This window comes from Ovis canadensis, chromosome 1 (genome assembly GCF_042477335.2).
Source record: "Ovis canadensis isolate MfBH-ARS-UI-01 breed Bighorn chromosome 1, ARS-UI_OviCan_v2, whole genome shotgun sequence".
In the NCBI taxonomy this organism is placed as follows: domain Eukaryota; kingdom Metazoa; phylum Chordata; class Mammalia; order Artiodactyla; family Bovidae; genus Ovis; species Ovis canadensis.
This window is the reverse complement of record NC_091245.1, coordinates 163,613,324-163,634,171: the sequence shown is the minus strand read 5'-3', so window position 1 is coordinate 163,634,171 and position 20,848 is coordinate 163,613,324.

Sequence of the window (20,848 nt, the reverse complement as noted above, 5' to 3'; positions counted from 1 at the left end):
AATAGACTGAAGGACATTTAGTGATATTTCATTCACAATAATTCTTGATCTAATAAGACTGTTCATCTCGGAACCCACTAGTTCCACTCACAAATACTTCTATAAGGAAGGTATGCTAATTAACAAAGATTTTACGTAACTCTTTTCAGAATTACTGAAGATAGCCCAGGAATTTATTTAATTATGATGATGCCACAGTATCATGTTAGTAATTATCCAGATATCAGTAGGAAGGATTGCTGGACTTATAGCATGACAAGCTCTTTCTGTTAGTGGCTTCATTTGAGAAGAATGAGATATACCAATATCTCAAAAACTGAGAACCTAAATAAAGTTCATAGTTTAAATTAAAATTCACTCTCGGTGTTATACATTCAGTGGGTTTGAATATCTGTTCATATATTCATGAATTGATGAGTGACATGTATTTATCAATATAGTATCATATTTATACTATACTGAATAATTTCACCACCCTAAACCTTCTCTATGCTTTATCTATTCAACACTCCCATAATGAAATCTTTAAAAGGCAGTTCTTCTGTTGTGCAAGCCAGATAAATTTAAGCAAAGTTACTTAGGGACAGTGACTGAATCTACTCTTTGTAAAATAGGAATATCATATGTTTTAAATAATTGATATTCTTTCATGATGATATTGGATGATTTTTAAATTATTCATATTTTTCAGATTACTTGGAAAAAATATTTTCCTCAATTTTAAGACTGACTTCCATCTAAGTAGCAAATTTTCTCTTGCTTATTTTGCTAAGTATATCCTGTAAGGATTTTGAAACAATATAAACTGGCATGTTTATAACAAATAGAATTCTCTTATGTACAATTTTCTATTCTTTTGATAAGGATATAAAACAGATAAATGCTCCTCAAAACAAAAAGAGACACGTGTTAAGAAACATACAATGTTTAAATTTTAATTTACATATACAACTAGATATTTTTTTCTATTTTAAATTTTTATTTTTACTTTATTTTGCTTTACAATACTGTATTGGCTTTGCCATACATTGACATGAATCTGCCATGGGTGTACATGAGTTTCCAATCCTGAATCCCCTTCCCATCTCCCACCCCATATTTTTTTAAGATATGGATTTATTTATTGGCATTCTGAAATTCTGAGAGACTGACATATAAGTTAAAATGAACTTTCGCCTCATAACATGGGAATTTAAATGATTTCAGAAAGAAGCATAATCTTGTATGTTTTATTTTATAGTTAATTCAGATTTTAACAAGAGGATCATAATAGTTTATAAATTGTCAGAAAATAGACATTAAATGTGAAACAAATTACAATTTAAGATGGAGATTTTATGAGATCCATAGGTCTTTCCATCCAAAAGACAGATGCTGTAATTAAAGGTTTTTGCAAAAATCAGTAACCTTTATGAAATCAGTATCATTTTGCTTAACCAAAAAAATGCTCAAGTTTTTGCATCTGCCTCAACTTTGGCGTGGAGTTTAACAAAGATAAATGATACTGTGAATAAGAAGAGGCATTTTTTATTGTTTCACACTTCAGCACATTAAAATTTTCCACTTATTTTGCTTTATTAATTTAAAGAAGATGGCACTTAACAGCCTGATTGCTGCATTGCTAGAAATAGATACAGAAACATTCAAACATTTGAGATTTGAAGAAAATTCCTTAAAAAAAACAAAAAAAACAAAAAAGCTATTGAAAAAGATAGATAGATAATAAGAACTAAAATGCTCAATTACTAATATTTTGCTTTATAGTTTAAACTATAAATTTTTTTAAAAAATTGCATTCATTGTGGCTACATAGGTATTATATATATAGACATTTTATGTGTGTGATTATATATACACACATACACACACACATACATATATATATATATATATACACACACACACACACATATATATAACAAAAATTACCATGTGCTTGTGGATTCAGTTCAGTTCATTTCAGTAGCTCAGCTGTGTCTGACTCTTTGTGACCACATGGAATGCAGCATGCCAGGCTTCCTTGTCCATCACCAACACCAAGAGTTTGCTCATGTCCATCAAGTCCATGGTGCCATCCAACCATCTCATTATCTATCGTCCCCTTTTCCTCCTGCATTCAATCTTTCCCAGAATCAGGGTCTTTTCCAATGAGTCAGTTCTTCACATTAGGTGGCCAAAGCATGTGGATTATTTTCATTTAAATAACTATGAAGGTTCAAGTAATTTTGCATGTTATATTTTTTCCTATTGTTAGATTATTCTCAATGTTGTGGATTTTTTATGGATTTATGGAATAATTGAATAACATATATTTGCTTTTTTTATTTGAATGACTTATATTGAACCAACAGACAAAATTTAGGGAAGCAAAATATTACTCAGAATACTTTGTAAAGTATAAGCAAATATTTTTTTTATTTCCCCTATATAACATGACAATAGAGACGTTCTAGAATTTAGAATTTGATGTATGCAGTTTTGGTCCAGGACAGATATATTGTGTGAAAATGGTCAAGGGAAGATTTAGATTATTTTTAGAAAATTAAAATAACAAATATATTAACAAGATGTAACCATATAATATTAGAATAACAGTGTTTAAAGGACTATGGAGAGAGAGAGAAAAAAAAAAAACCACACAATGTTTAAGTCCATGCAGGTTTTGACTATCTAGGGAGGAAGCATGTAGAACAGAATTTTGTAATATTTTATTTCAGTCTCCAATCTTAAATTACTGCTTTTTTGGCTTTCAACTTGTTTTAAAATGTATTTCATAGGTTCTGTGTTTATAGAGTCATGATAAATATACAAAAAGCAAGTTTTATGAATAATCATGCAGAACAATGTACTGCATTGTTTGGAGAGTTGATGTCTTAAATCTACTTAAAATCAGTATAACTTATGTAACAAATAACTACACAGGTAATGTTTCCTTTTCTTGCAATGTGTAGAACAGTATTAAGATATGTTAATAAAATACTAGTTAATGAAAAATAATGATACTTTCTAAAAATATTTTAAGAACATGGAACTTCCTACTTTATATCATATCTAAATCAAAAATGCCAATTAATAATTGTGGTAATTTCTGCCTTTCCACAAGGACACTTCAGACAATGAATGATTAATCAAATTGATGGAATTTAATGAATAAATTAACAAAATACCTAGTTAACTGCATCATTTAACTGTGAATTCATAAAAATTATCTTCTTGAAACTTGAAGAACTCTGTGAGGGATAAAGTGCAACAATAGCTCATAACTAGCATTATTGTACATTTTACTTATTTCTTGGAAACAAAACAATGACAATCGTGGAAAAAAAAAGATTAAAGGTACACCTATACACACAAAGAAAAAAATTTAAATGATCACATTTGCACATAACAAGATAAAGTTTTGAGGAACGTGTAGCTTTTTGTCAGAAATGGTAAGTAGTTAACAGAAGCAGAAGAGATTAAGGAGGTGACAAGAATGCACAGAAGAACTATACAAAAAACTTCTTAATGACCTAACAACCACAATAGTGGGGTCACTCACCTAGAGCCAGACATTCTGAAGTATGAAGTCAAGAGGGCCTTAGGAAGAATTACTATGAACTACGCCTTTGCCAACAAAGGTCCATCTAGTCAAGGCTATGGTTTTTCTAGTGGTCATGTATGGATGTGAGAGTTGGACCTTGATGAAAGCTGAGCGCCGAAGAATTGATGCTTTTGAACTGTAATGTTGAAGACTCTTGAGAGTCCCTTGGACTGCAAGGAGATCCAACCAGTCCATTCTCAAGATCAGCCCTGGGATTTCTTTGGAAGGAACGATGCTGAAGCTGAAACTCCAGTACTTTGGCCACCTCATGTGAAGTGTTGACTCATTGGAAAAGACTCTGAAGCTGGGAGGGATTGGTGGCAGGAGGAGAAGGGGACAACAGAGGATGAGATGGCTGGATGGCATCACTCACTCGATGGACATGAGTCTGAGTGAACTCCAGAAGTTGGTGATGGACAGAGAGACCTGGTGTACTGCGATTCATGGGGTCACAAAGAGTCAGACATGACGGAGCGATTGAACTGAAGCTAATAAAGGTGATGGAATTCCAGCCAAGGTATGTAAAATCTTAAAACCTGATGGCTGTTCAAGTGCTGCACTCAGTATATCACCAAATTTGGAAAACTAATCAGTGGTTACAGGACTGGAAGAAGTCAGTTTTCATTACAATCCCAAAGTAAGGGCAATGCCAAAGAATGTTCAAATTACCATACAATTGCTCTCATTTCACATGCTAGTATGGCAGTGTGAGGTGATATCTTATTGTAGTTTCACATTTCTCTGATAACTAATGATGGTGAGCATCTTTTCATGTACCTCTTGGTTTCCTGTATCTCTTCTTTGGAGACATATCTATTTAGGTCTTCTGACTATTTTTATTTGGATTACTGTTTTGATATTGAATTTCATGAGCTGTTTATATATTTTGGAGTTTAATCTCTTGTCAATTGCTTCATTTGTAAATATTTACCCCCATTCTGAGGGTGGTCTTTTCATTTTGTTTATGGTTTCCTTTGCTGTGCAGAAACTTTTAAGTTTATTTAGATCCTATTTGTTTAAATTTGTTTTTATTTGTATTACTCTAGGACATGGATCAAAAAGGATCTTGCTGGGGTTTATGTTAAAGTGTGGTCTGCCTATGTTTTTTTCTAAGAGTTTTATAGTATCTAGTATTACATTTAGATCATTAATCCATTTTAAGCTTATTTTGTGTATGATGTTAGATAATATTCCAATTTCCTTCTTTTACATGTAGCTGTCCGGTTTTCCCAACACCATTTCTTGAAAAGACTGTCTTCTCCACTGTATATTTTTGCCTTCTTTGTCATAGATTAGGTGACCATAGGTGTGTAAGTTTATCTCTGGGCTTTCTATCCTATTCCATTGATTTATATTTCTGTTATATTTTATTTTTTTATTTTTTGTTTTTTTGATATCTTTTTTTTTCAGTTTTTTATTTTTTAAATTTTAAAATCTTTAATTCTTACATGCGTTCCCAAACATGAACCCCCCTCCCACCTCCCTCCCCATAACATCTCTCTGGGTCATCCCCATGCACCAGCCCCAAGCATGCTGTATCCTGCATCAGACATAGACTGGCGATTCAATTCTTACATGATATTATACATGTTAGTATGTCATTCTCCCAAATCTGTTATATTTTAATACTATGCTGTGATCGATACCTTAGCTTTGTGATATAGTCCGAACTCAGGGATCCTGATTGCTTCAGTTCTGTTTTTCTTTCATAAAATTGCTTTAGTTATTTTTGGGTTCCCTCTTGTTTTGTTCTAAGTTTGTGAAAAAAGCTCTTGAAAATTTCATAGGGATTGCACTAAATCTGTAGATTGCTTTGTGTAGTGTAGTCATTTTCACAATGTTGATTCTTCCAATTCAAAAACATGGCATATCTCTCCATCTGTGTCTTCTTTGGTTTCTTTCATCAATGTCTTATAATTTTCTAAATATTGGTCTTTCACCTCCTTAGGTATGTTTATTTCTATGTATATTATTGTTTTCATTGCTATGTTAAATGTGACTGTTCTCTTAATTTTGCTTTCTGCTATTTCATTATTAGTGTATAGGAATGCAAGAGATTCTTATGTATTAATTTTGTATCCTGCAACTTTGCCAAATCTATAAATTAGCTCTGGTAGTTTTAGTGACATCTTAGAATTTTCTATGTATAGTGTCATGTAATCTGCAAATGATGACCATTTTGCTTCTTTCCCAATTTGTATTCTCTTTATTTCTTTTTCTTCTCTGATTGCCATGGCTGTTACTTCCAAAGTGTGTTGAATAAAAGTGACAAAAGAGAACATTTTAGTCTTATTCCTGATTTTAGAGGAAGGCTTTCACTTTTTCAACATCAAGATTGATATTTGATGTGGGTGTGTCATAAGTTCAGTTCAGTTCAATCACTCATTCGTGTCCGACTCTTTGCGACCCCATGAATCGAAGCACGCCAGGCCTCCTCGTCCAACACCAACTCCCGGAGTTCACTCAGATTCATGTCCATTGAGTGAGTGATGCCATCCAGCCATCTCACCCTCGGTCGTCCCCTTCTCCTCTTGTCCCCAACCCCTTCCAGCATCAGAGTCTTTTCCAGTGAGTCAACTCTTCGCATGAGGTGGCCAAAGTACTGGAGTTTCAGGTTTAGCATTATTCCTTCCAAAGAAATCCCAGGGCTGATCTCCTTCAGAATGGACTGGTTGGATCTCCTTTCAGTCCAAGGGACTCTCAAGAGTCTTCTCCAACATCACAGTTCAAAAGCATCAATTCTTTGACGCTCAGCCTACTTCACGGTCCAATTCTCACATCCATACATGACTACTGGAAAAACCATAGCCTTGACTAGACGGACCTTAGTCAGCAGAGTCATGTCTCTGCTTTTGAATATGATATCTAGGTTGGTGATAACTTTTCTTCCAAGGAGTAAGCGTCTTTTAATTTAATGGCTGCAGTCACCATCCTTTATTATTCTGGGGTAAGTTCCCTCTATGCCCATTTTCTCACGTTTTTATCATAAATGTCCATTGACTTTTGTCAAAAGCTTTTTCTACATCTACTGAGATATTCATATGGTTTTTATTCTTCAGTTTCTTGATGTAATGTATCACATGATTGATTTGCATATATCAAAGAATCTTTGCATCTCTAGGGTGCTTTCCTGGTGGGTCAAATGGTAAACTGTCTTCCTGCAATGCAGGAGACCCAAGTTCGATCCCTGGGTCAGGAAGATCCCCTGGAGAAGGAAATGGCAATCCACTCCAGTACTCTTGCCTGGCAAATTCCATGGATGGAGGGGCTTAGTGGGTGACAGTCCATGGATTCACAAAAGCCAGACACGACTGAGTGACTTCACTTGCTTTGCTTTTCTTTGTGTTTCTGGGGTCAATCTTAGTTGATCATGGTATACTATCCTCTTAATGTGCTGTTGGATTCGAGTTGCTAGTATTTTGTTGAGGACTTTTCACCTATGTTCATCAGTGATATTAGCCTATAATTTTCTTTCTTTGTGATATTTCTTTCTGGTTTTCATATCGTGGTGATGGTGGCATCATAGAATAAGCTTGAGAGTGTTTCTGCCTCTGCAATTTTTGGGAAGAGTTGTTTGAGTAGGATAGGTGTGGCCTTTCTCTAAATGCTTGATAGAATTCACCTGTGAAACTATCTGGTTCTGGACTTTTTTTCGCTGCAAGATTTTGAATCACCATTTCAATTTAATTACTTATGATAGGTCTATTTATATTTTCTATTTCTTCCTGGTTCAATCTTAGAAGGTGTACCTTTCTAAGAACTTGCCCATTTCTTCCAGGTTGTCATTTTTTTTTTTTTTTTTTTTTTGCATATAGTTGCCTTGTAGTCTCTCAGGATTCTTTGTATTTTGGTGTTGTCAGTTGTGACTTCTCCTTTGTTATTTCTAATTTTATTGATTTGAGTCCTCTCTCTTTTTTTCTTAATGAATCTGGATAAAGGTTTATCAATAACATTTATCTTCTCAAAGAAATAGTTCTTAGTTTCACTGATCTTTGTTATTGCTTTCTACATTTCTATTTAATTTATTTTTACTCTTTTATGATTTCCTCAGACACGGAGTTTACCAAGAGATCATGAGTAATTAATCCATGGCTTTTGAAGCTGCACAGAGAGATTTCGGTTCCCTTTCCTTAGATGCATTGCCCTGGTGGGCCACTCTCAGGCATCTGTTCCCCATCCAGGCAAGAGAGGGCAAAAGCAGTGACTGATTGAGGAACCCAGGCTGATTGGGGCACCTACTTGCTCAGGGCTGGGAGAAATAAGGCAGCCACAACTAGGACATGTGCAAAGTGCCCACTATGACAGCAGCCAGCAGGAGGTTGCAACATACTGGGGCACAACCAACAGTTATTACCTCCCTGAGTTCTCTTTCCAAACCTGACTGTCTAGCTCCCCACCCTAACAGGAGACACATAGTTCAGTCTGAAGGCATGGACCTTGCCTGCACTTCTTACTTTGTCTTGCCTTCCACAGGCTGATTGTTGCACATCTCTCCATTCCCTCAAAAGTCTCTTTTCTACAACAGCTTATTTCCCCACCACGAACGGGTTTTTCTCTGTAGTCATATAATCTTACCACTGAATTATTTAAATTCTTATTGACTTGATATTGAATGATTTTTTTACTCACTATTTTAGATGATCTTGTACTAAATTCTACATTACATCACTTGTTTACTCACCAAGTTTCTCTCATACTTAACTCCTTAGCAAGAAATACTAAAAAAGTATTTTGATAAATTTCTTGTTAAAATTGTATTTTTGCTGTGGAAGATCTTGACTTCCTAAAGAATATCATTATCTGTAACTGACAGCTAATTTATTTATCTGTAGAATTTCATTGTATACAGTGTACTGATTAATTTTACATAGGGTTAAATTCTTTCAAAACTGATGACAAATATCATTTACATCATTGTTGTTCAGTTGCTAAGTAGTATTCTACTATTTGTGACCCCATGATCTGCAACACTCAAGGTTTCACTTTCCTTTACTATCTTCCAGAATTTGCTCCTCATGTCCACTGAGTCAGTGATGCCAGCCAACTATCTTATTCTCTATTATCATGTTCTCCTCCTGCCCTCAATCTTTCCCAGTATCAGGATCTTCTCCAATGAGTAGGCTAATCACATCACGAGGTCAAATTGTAGGTACTTCAGCTTCAGCATCACACTTACCAGTGAATATTCAGGGTTGATTTCTTTTAGGATTGACTAGTTCTATCTCCTTGTAGTCCAAGGGACTCTCAAAAGGCTTCTCCACAATTCAAAAGCATCAATTCTTCCATGCTCAGCCTTCTTTATGGTCCAATGCTCACAACATAGATGAGTACTGGAGAAACCAAAGCTTTGACTATATGGACTTTTGTTGGCAAATTGATATATCTTCTTTTTAATGTGCTGTCTAGATTTTTCATAGCTTTTTTTTCCCAAGAAGCAAACATCTTTTAATTCTGTGGTGGCAGTCACTGTCCACAGTGATTTTGGAGCCCAAGAAAATAAAATCTGCCACTGTTTTCACTTTCCCCCCATCTATTTGCCATGAAGTGATGAGACTGGATGCCATGATCTTAGTTTTATGAATGCTGAGTTTTAAACCAGTTTTTTCACTCTCCTCTTTCACCCTCATCAAGAAACTCTTTAGTTCCTCTTCAATTTCTCCCATTAGTGTTGCATCATCTCCATACCTGAAGTTGTTGATATTTCTCTTTGTGAGTCATGATTCAAGCTTGTGAGTTATCATGAGCCCAGTTTGTGAGTCATCTAGCCCAGCATTTCACATGGTATACTCCACATGTAAATTAAATAAGCAGGGTGACAATATAAACCCTTGACCTACTCCTTTCACAATTTTGAACCAGCCCATTGTTCATGTCCAGTTCTAACTGTTGCTTATTGTCTAACATCAAGGCTTCTCAGGAGACAGGTAAGTTTGTCTGGTAGTCTGATCCCTTTAAGAATTTTCCATAGTTTGTTGTGATGTCCTTCTTGGCTCAGATGGTAAACAATCCACCAGCAATGCAGGAGACCCAGGTTTGATCTCTGGGTCGGGAAGTTTCCCTAGAGAAGGGAATGGAAACCCACTCCAGTATTCTTGTCTGGAGAATCCCATGGACAGAGGAGCCTCCTAGGCTATAGTCCAATGGGAGTCGCAGAGTCTGACATGACTGAGCAACTAACACTTTCACTTTCACATCACATAGTCAAAGACCTTCCTGTCATCAATGAAGAAAATGTTGATGTTTTCTGGAATTACATTACTTTTCCTTTGGTCAAATTGATGTTGGTAATTTGATCTCTGGCTCCTCTGCCTTTTCTAAATGGAGTGTGTACATTTGAAAGTTTTTGGTTCATGTATGGCTGAAGCCCAGCTTACAGGATTTTGAGCATTACCTTGCTAGTATATGAAATGAGTGCATTTGTATGGTAGTTCAAACATTCTTTAGCATTGCCTTTCTTTGGAATTAGAATGAAAACTGACCTTTTCTAGTCCTGTGGCCTCTGCTGAGTTTTCCAAATTTGTCAGCGTACTGAGTAGTGCAATTTAACAGCTCATCTTTTAGGATTTGAAACACCTCACCTGGAATTCCATCACCTCTACTAGCTTTGTTCCTAGTAATGATTTCTAAGACCCACTTACTTCACACCCCAGGAAGTCTGGCTCTAGGTGAGTGACCAAACCATCATGGTTATCCAGATCATCAAGACCTTTTTAGTATAGTTCTTCTGTGTATTCTTGCCACCTCCTCTTAATCTCTGTCCTTTATCATGTGCATTCTTGCATGACATTTTCCCTTAGTATCTCCAATTTTCTTGAAGAGATCTCTACTCTTCCCCATTAAATTGTTTTCCTGTATTTCTTTACATTGCTCACTTAAGAAGATTTTCTTCTCTCTCCTTACTCTTCTCTGGACCTCTGCATTTAATTGGAGATATCTTTCCCTTTCTCTTCTGTCTTTAATTCTCTTTTCTGAGATGTTTGTAAGTCCTCCTCAGACAACCACTTTGCCTTGTTACATTCCCTTTTCTTTGGCAAGATTTTGGCCACCACCTCCTGTACAGTGTTAGAAACCTCCATCCATATTTCTTCAGGCACTCTGTATACCAGATATTCTCCCTTGAATATATTAGTTATCTCTACTGTATAAAGGATTTGATTTAGGTCATACCTTAATAGTCTAGTGATCTTCCCTACTTTCTTCATTTTAAGCCTGAATTTTGCAATAAGAGTTCATGATCTAAACCACAGTCAGTTCCAGGTCTTGTTTCTGCTAACTGTGTAGAGCTCTTCCATCTTCAGCTGCAAAGAACATAATCAATCTGATTTCAGTGTTGACCATCTGGTGATGTCCATGTCCACTCTTTCAATCATGTCTTTTATTGTTGGAAGAGTGTGTTTGTTATGATCAGCGCAGACTCTTGGCAAAAAAAATCTGTTAACCTTTGGCCTACTTCATTTTATATTTTAATATCAAGCTTGTCTGTTACTCCAGGTATCTCTTGACTTCCTCTTCTGCATTTCAGTCCCCTATGATGAATAGGATATATATTTTTGGGTGTTAGTTCTAGAAAGTCTTTCAGACGTTCATAAACCATTCAAGTTCAACTCTTCAGCATTAGTGCTTGGGCCTAGACTTGGATTACTGTCATATTGAGTGGTTTACCTTGGAAGCAAACCAAGATCATTCTTGTGTTGTTGTTGTTGTTTGAGATTGCACCCAAGTACTGTATTTCAGACTCTTATAACTCAAGGCAATATATTTTGTAAAAGCAAATTAATGATGTGACCTGTTAGGGCTCTTTTAGTTATAAACATTTTTTTTTTTCTATAACATAAATAGTAAAGTGTTGACAAGGGTTGATAAAAGTATGTAGAAAGTAGGGCAAGATTTTTTATTCATTTTTCAGGGAACAACTTGGTGCCTTTTCAAACATTCTAGCATATTTAAGTCAGAGTAAGTCTCAACATTAATGGGAACTATCCCAGTCTGCCATTGACCTCTATAATCATGCCACTCTTTCTTTCTCTTGGGTTTTCCACAATTATTTCCTTCAGGAGTGAGGGTCCTATACCTAAGGCAAAAGTCATCTACAAGAATCTCAACCAAAGAAGCAGCATTCTCTGGAGATGAGCTGTCCCTGTTACAGGACTGCTCTAGTATTCCCTCCAGGCATAATTAATTGGGTGAACTCTTAAAAAGTAGTATCCTAGTAACTGAATTTTTTAGGGTTGATAAAAAGTGACAGGCTTTTCACAACCCCAAAAGTATAATGAATAAAAAGAGTTTTTGCCTCAACATATTCACGTATTTTCTCATTTTTCTAATGCATTTACGTTAGTATGACCTACTCATATGTTTAATATTAAATATACATTGATGTCTAGTATATATCTTAGACAATGTTTTCCAAAATATAAATTGCAGCTTTATTTCAAGTAGATAATGATGAAGCTTTTTTTCTTGCAGATTATATTTAAAGGCTTCATGTTTTAAGCTTATGGAATGATTTTGAGGTAATTCATTCTGCTTGTAAATACTAGCAGAAGACATTGGTTCTCTGATACTTAAACGGCTTTTTCAGCAACAAATTCAACCATTTTAAAATAATATACCTCTGGAAAAATGTGTGCATTTTGCCTATTTTGGGATAAAATGCTTTTTATAAGATCATAAAAAGTAACATGTTTTATGAGATGCTCTTTCAGAAACTTCAAATTTTCAAATATATTTGTAAAACAAAGAGATTAACATTTGCAATATCTTATAGGAATTGAATCATTAATATTTCTGGTGTTTTTTATTGTGCTATAATGACAAATGCCAATAAAATGGCATGAATCAGTTATCAGAAATAGAAAGGTACACCCTTTATTTCTTATACATAATAAAATGTTTACTATGTATAAACATTTACATAATAAAATAAACAAATATTTATCTATTTTGAAACAGGACAAGGTAAGTACTTGTCCAAGGTAAGTACTCGTCCAAGGTAAGTACTTATTGTCCAATAAGTACTTATTGTCAAATAAGTCCAAGGTAAAATACTTGTTTCCAAAAGTCCCCTTTGGGTTAAAAAAAAAGACAAAGAAGTCAATATACAGGAAAATGAAGATAAGTCATTATTGATATATTTTTAATAAGTTGGAAAAAAGATTACATTTTTTTCTTTCTACTTATTGCTGAGGCTGAATTAGTCTCAATACAATGAATCATGAAAATTTTAATGAATTGTATGGATAATCACAGTGCCTATTGAATTTGGCTTCCTCATTTGTGTTTTACATTGATATATATATTAATTAATAGTATACTCTTATTTCTTATATAATGTTTGGAAAGTACAGAGTAATGACACTTCTTTCACTATTGATATTAATATTTTGTTATCAGACATCTCCTTATGAATCAGTCTTACTATTTTGTCAATTTTATAGCTCTCTTTCAAAAATCAATTTTCTTTTACTTTGGTTTGTGTTTATATTTATTTCTATTCTTATTTTTATTGTTTTCTCTTTTTTTCACTGGTTTTAATCTACTTTTCTTTTTTTTTTCTTTAGCTTTTATTTACTTTTGATGGAAGCTTTCGTAATTGATTTTCAACATTCTTATTTTCTGATGTATAGATTTAGATATAATGTATATCTAATTTACTATCAAGATGCTTAAGATACAATCTACAATTTTCAGTAACTGTATTCTCATTACTGTTGAGATTATAGTAAGTTATGTGGTACATTATAATTTACTTTTTGACCTGCTTGTTATTTAGAAAAATGCTGAATACTTTTCAAGCACTTGGGGATTTTCTAGTTATCTCTGTATTATTATTGTTATCTAATTTATTGCCATGTTGTTAGACAACAAATACATGTAATTTTAATTCTTAAGACATTTTCAGAGATGTGTTACATCTCTAAAGGTGCTCAAAATTTGAAGTATGAGTGTGGATTTATTGATTTATCAACTTTTTGTTATAAAAATTGAACTTATCTATATGCCCATAAACTTTTAGTATTATATATCATATATACTAATGAAAGGCATTAGTGGTAGACTATGGAGATTAGACTGAATTTCCCTTAGAAGACGTAGAACACTTTACAGAGTAGACGCTATATAATCCATGTGTGCATGCTAAATCATTTCAGTTGTGTCTGTCCCCTTGTGACTCCATGGACAATCGCCCACCAGGCTACTCTGTGCAGGGGATTTTCCATAGGCATTATGATAATTATATCATATATACTAATATACTATTATATCAATATACTAATATACATATTAGTGTATTATATCATTTCAGTGAATTTATCCTTTTACTATTTCATGATGCCTTTTTTCTATTTCTTCTAAGAATTTGTTTTCATATCTTTCTCTTGTATTCCTTAGTCTGTGTATTCGAAGAATATGTTTTCCCATATTTTTTATTTTCAACATTTCTGTGCTCTTAATTTAAAATATGCATGCTATAGACATCATAAAGATAGCTTGCATATTTCCAACTACTCTAAAAGATGATAAAAGTTGCTAAAAATGGAATTACTGGGGGATATTTTATCTAAAGTAGCATGAGAAAATTCAGGTTTCAATTCCAGATCATTGATTTACCTTTATTTCAATAGTTCAGGACTCACCTGATAACTTATTTACATACATCATTTAGAATTATGTGAAGTTGAAAAACATTTTAAGAATGATTTTAACCATAATTTAAACATATATTCTTTCTGATGTAGAATCTTCATCATTTTTATATTTTTGTATGGCTTATATAGGAGGTTTTCCAGGTGGTGCTACTGGTAAAGAACTCACCTACTGATGCAGGAGACATGAGACTTGGGTTGGCTCCCTGAGTTGGAAAGGTCCCATAGAAGAGGGCATGACAACCCACTCCAAGATTCTTGCCTAGAAAACTCCCTGGAAAGAGTGGCCTGATGGGCTGTGGTCCACGTGGTCACAAGGGGTCAGGCATGATTGAAAGGATTTAGCACACACACATGGATTATATAGCCTCTAAATGCCTCTGTCAGTGCCTCAATTTCACTCCTTATTTGAAGAAATATGTTATGAGTAAGGTCTTTTCAGAAAGGTTTACAATACATTACTGTTCTCTTCTATTTTTCTATTATGAATGTTGCATTTAAAAAGTATTTTTTCCAAGTTATAGAAATATGTCCTAACTAACTCTGTCATGTATTCTGTTACAAAAAAAGTAGTGCTACACACACTGGATAAGATTTTGTACATTATTTTTGGATAATTTACATCAAAGCCTCAGTATCAGATGTATTTGGTCAGAAAAAAACAGTATTGTTTACAGTCCTTTAATTTATGATAGTATTAGATTAGTACATAGTTTCTAAACACTTAATTCAAGAAGTTAGCATTTTTCTGACACCCTTAACATCTTCAGTTCAGTTCAGTTCGGTTCAGTTCAGTCGCACAGTCATTTCCGACTCTTTGTGACCCCTTGAATTACAGCACGCCAGGCCTCCCTGTCCATCACCAACTCCCGGAGTTCACCCAAACTCTTGTCCATCGAGTTGGTGATGCCATCCAGCCATCTCATCCTCTGTCGTCCCCTTCTCCTCCTCTGTCATCCCCTTCTCCTCCTGCCCTCAATCTTTCCCAGCATCAGGGTCTTTTCCAGTGAGTCAAGTCTTCGCATGAGGTGGCCAAAGTACTGGAGTTTCAGCTTCAGCATCAGTCCTTCCAAAGAACACCCAGGACTGATCTTTAGAAAGGACTGGTTGGATCTCCTTGCAGTCCAAGGGACTCTCAAGAGTCTTCTCCAACACCACAGTTCAAAAGCATCAATTTTTTCACACTCAGCTTTCTTCACAGTCCAACTCTCACATCCATACATGACTACTAGAAAAACCATAACCTTGACTAGACGGACCTTTGTTGGCAAAGCAATATCTCTGCTTTTCAATATGCTATCTAGGTTGGTCATAACTTTCCTTCCAAGGAGTAAGTGTCTTTTAATTTCATGGCTGCAATCACCATCTGCAGTGATCCTTAACATTTTGCTTTGATTTAATTTAATAAAGTAGTTCACCAAAGACCTGTTTTACTCCATTTGCACAAAATAATTATGTTTCAAGAAATTAAGTATGAAAGTGAAGTTGGTCAGTCATGTCCAACTCTTTGCGACCCCATGGACTGTAGCCTACCAGGCTCCTTCTTCCATGGGATTTTCCATGCAAGAGTACTGGAGTGGATTACCATTTCTTTCTCCAGGGCATCTTCCCAACCCAGGGATCGAACCTGTTTCTCCCGCATTGTAGGCAGATGCTTTTACCGTCTGAGCCACCAAGGAAGTTTTCAAGAAGTTAATGTATACTTAAATTTAAATGTGATCTATAACAGGCAGCTTTAATTTGTCATATCAGTATCTTACGTTAAATAACACTTCCCTTTAGTAAAATACTTAGGTCTAACTAAAGGATATAACAGTTGTTTAAGGGCTACAACTTAAATTGTTGTTGATACAGTAATAAATTGCTTATCTGTCAGTTTTTTAAATTAAAATATAAAACTCAATCTAATTGTTGGATTGTGGCCAATTACCTGTGCCTATTACTTCTGGGTTACCTTGGTGGATTTCTGTTCTTTAGGGCTCTGATTGGATACTCCCTAGGGAATTTGTTATAGATGAGTGTTCAGTCCTGTTCTATCTATTCATAATAATTATAGATGGGATCCTCTCACCTGGCCAATTAAAAATACCTGTTCTGAGGCTGGCCATAGATTTAAGTTTTCTTTAAGGGTCATTTAAACTCAATCACAGTGATGAGCTAAGTCTCAATAAAAAATTAACTTCTCATCTATTAAAAAGAAAACTCTTCTACAATTATGGGGAGGATCTACATGATTAAAACCAGGCTATGGTCATTTAATTTTGAAGGCTCCTCTATGTTGGGAACAGTTAAGTCATACTAAAAATGATCAACCTGGTTATTATGAGTCAAAGCTGGGTGCTTTATGAACTATGCCTTTTCTTACCCTTAGAGAGAGTGATTGGTATGGAAATCAGTGGATTTGTGGCACTAATTTATAGCCTTGATATCTACAGGGATGATACGAAAGTGTAACCTGGGATTCCCATGAATTTAAGGTCATACATGTTAATAAATTACAAGTAACCCCAACCAATCTAACATTGGTATGATCCCAATGGGTCAAAGATCTGTATTCTACTGGTATGAACATTTATCAGTTGTGTGTGTGCGTGTGTGTGTGCCTTCAATGGTATTGGAGGATGTAATTGACCATATCTAAGCCTTGACAACTTTTATAAGTTTTAAATGATAGTAACCGGGCTATTAGCCTATTGAATTCTGAGATCTCTATGATGAGAAAGGCAATGCTACACAACTGCAAGACCCTTGACACCTTACAGCATCTCAGCGAGATATCTGTGCTATAATTCAAATTGAATGCTGTATTTTTGTACCTGGTAAATCCTTTAATGTAACATATATGAACCACATGAAAAATCAGATATCTGTTCTAAGTGACTCATCACCTAGTCTTGACAATAGGAAAAAAAAAAAAAACTGGTGTGGGAGGCTCATGGCTAAAATATTTACTTTTAATTCCACTAATGTATGACCTCCTTATTACCAAATTCATACTCAAAATGAAGAAAGTAGGAAAAACCGCTAGACCATTCAGGTATGACCTAAATCAAATCCCTTATGATTATACAGTGAAAGTGAGAAATAGACTTAAGGGCCTAGATCTGATAGATAGAGTGCCTGATGAACTATGGAATGAGGTTCATGACATTGTACAGGACACAGGGATCAAGATCATCCCCATGGAAAAGAAATGCAAAAAAGCAAAAAGGCTGTCTGGGGTGGCCTTACAAATAGCCGTGAAAAGGAGAGAGGCAAAAAGCAAAGGGGAAAGGAAAGATATAAGCATCTGAATGCAGAGTTCCACAGAATAGCAAGAAGAGATAAGAAAGCCTTCTTCAGCGATCAATGCAAAGAAATAGAGGGAAAGAACAAAATGGGAAAGACTAGAGATCTCTTCAAGAAAATTAGAGATACCAAGGGAATATTTCATGCAAAGATGGGCTCAATAAAGGACAGAAATGACCTAGACCTAAGAGAAGCAGAAGATATTAAGAAGAGGTGGCAAGAATACACAGAAGAACTGTACAAAAAAGATCTTCATGACCCAGATAATCATGATGGTTTGATCACTCATCTAGAGCCAGACAACCTGGAATGTGAAGTTAAGTGGGCCTTAGAAAGCATCACTATGAACAAAGCTAGTGGAGGTGAGGGAATTTCAGTAGAGCTGTTTCAAATCCTGAAAGATGATGTTGTCAAAGTGCTGCACTCAATATGCCAGCAAATTTGGAAATCTCAGCAGTGGCCACAGGACTGGAAAAGGTTAGTTTTCATTCCAATCCCAAAGAAAGGCAATGCCAAAGAATGCTCAAACTACAGCACAATTGCACTCATCTCACATGCTAGTAAAGTCATGCTCAAAATTCTCCACGCCACGCTTCAGCAATACATGAACTGTGAACTTCCTGATGTTCAAGCTGGATTTAGAAAAGGCAGAGGAACCAGAGATCAAATTGCCAACATCTGCTGGATCATGGAAAAAGCAAGAGAGTTCCAGAAAAACATCTATTTCTGCTTTATTGACTATGCCAAAGCCTTTTACTGTGTGGATCACAATAAACTGTGGAAAATTCTTCAAGAGATGGGCATACCAGACCACCTGATCTGCTTCTTCAGAAATCTGTATGCATGTCAGGAAGCAACAGTTAAAACTGGACATGGAACAACAGACTGGTTCCAAATAGGAAAAGGAGTGCTTCAAGGCTGTATATTGTCATCCAGCTTATTTAACTTTTATGCAGAGTACATCATGAGAAATGCTGGACTGGAAGAAACACAAGCTGGAATCAAGATTGCCAGGAGAAATATCAATAACCTCAGATATGCAGAAGACACCACCCTTATGGCAGAAAGTGAAGAGGAAATGAAAAGCCTCTTGATGAAAGTGGAAGAGGAGAGTGAAGAAGTTGACTTAAAGCTCAGCATTCAGAAAACGAAGATCATGGCATCCAGTCCCATCACTTCCTGAGAAATATTTGGGGAAACAGTGGAAACAGTATCAGACTTTATTTTTTGGGCTCCAAAATCACTGCAGATGGTGACTGCAGCCATGAAATTAAAAGTCGCTTACTCCTTGGAAGAAAAGTTTTGACCAACCTAGATAGCATATTCAAAAGCAGAGACATTACTTTGCCGACTAAGGTGCGCCTAGTCAAGGCTATGGTTTTTCATTGGTCATGTATGGATATGAGAGTTGGACTGTGAAGAAGGCTGAGAGCCAAAGAATAGATGCTTTTGAACTGTGGTGTTGGAGAAGACTCTTGAGAGTCCCTTGGACAGCAAAGAGATCCAACCAATCCATTCTGAAGGAGATCAGCCCTGGGCTTTCTTTGGAAGGAATGATGTTAAAGCTGAAGCTCCAGTACTTTGGCCACCTCATGCAAAGTGTTGACTCATTGGAAAAGACTTTCATGCTGGGAGGGATTGAGGGCAGGAGGAGAAGGGGATGATAGAGGATACAGGATGAGATGCTGGATGGCATCATTGACTCGATGGACGTGTCTGAGTGAACTCCGGGAGTGGACAGGGAGGCCTGGCATACTGCGATTAATGGGGTTGCAAAGTCGGACATGACTGAGCGAATGAAATGAACTGAACTGAACTGAATGTTATTAACTATACCATTTGTATTTTGCTTGTTTCACAAGATCATTATTTCTTGTATTACCAAATACATGACTGAGCCTTCAAAGGAAAGGATGACCAGACTTGAAGCAGTTGATCAAATGCATAGTTGGATGTATGATCAATGATTGTAATAGTGTAACTCTAGAAGGCAATTGCAACCCACTTCAGGACTCTTTCCTTGAAAATCCCATGGACGGAGAAGCCTGGTAGGCTGCAGTCCATGGGGTCGTGAAGAGTCAGACACGACTGAGTGTCTTCACTTTCACTTTGCACTTTCATGCATTGGAGAAGGAAAAGGCAACCCACTCCTGTGTTCTTGCCTGGAGAATCCCAGGCATTGGGGTTGCCTCGTGGGTTTCCATCTATGGGGTCGACTGAAGCAACTTAGCAGCAGCGGCAGCATACTTTTATTTAAATTTCCAGGCTTTGTTAGCATTTGACTTGAATCCAAAGTCAAATGCTAACAAAGTCTAGAAATTTAAATAAAAGCACTAAGCGCGGGTGGCTGCAACTGGGCACACTAAGTGTGGGTGGCTGCGACCTGGCGCACTAAGCGTGGCCTACAGGAGTTACCCCACGTCTGAGGTCAGGGGCAGCAGCCAAGAATGCCAGGCTGAGAAAAGCACAGGAACGGCCGAGAAGAGCTACCCTGCGTCTGAGGTCAGGGGAGGCCAGGAGAAGCCACCTCACACCTGAGGCCAGGGGCAGTGGCCCTGAGGAGCCACCCCACACCTAAGGCCAGAGGCGGCGGCCAGAAGGACCAATCTGAGGAGCTGTGGCTGCGTGGGTGCAGGAGGGCCTAGAGGAGCTATCCCACGTTGAAGGTCAGGAAGGGAGGCGGTAAGGAGATACTCCTTGTCCAAGGTAAGGAGCAGCAGCTGTGCTCTGCTGGAGCAGCTGTGAAGAGATACACCATGCCCAAGGTAAGAAAACCCAAGTAAGATGGTAGGTGTTGCAAGAGGGCATCAGAGGGCAGACACACTGAAACCACACTCACAGAAAATTAGTCAATCTAATCACACTAGGACCACAGCCTTGTCTAACTCAATGAAACCAAGCCATGCCTACAGGGCAACCCAAGACGGGCGGGTCATGGTTGAGAGGTCTGACATTTAGTGTTCAGTACAGAGTGGTATTTCTGGAAATTGGAGAGTAATGTGTTACTTAAAATATCAAGACAAGTGACTGATCAGCTTGATGTCTCTTCTCTGTGTATATCTGTGCCTATCTGTTTGTGTCTCTCTCTCAAAACTGTGTATGTTACTATTTCCATTTAAGATACTGAATGTCAAAGTGAAATTTTTCATGAGTTCTCAAACAGTGTAAATTTGCCTGTATCAGACTAATTTTAATTAAATATGAGCTTTGAACAATGAAAGCATAATCAAACAATACACAGATGAAGAGTGAGAAGTCAGAAATTGAATTTTTGAACCAAAAAAAAAGTCTGGTATATTCTTATATAAATCGGATAATCACTTCATAGTTA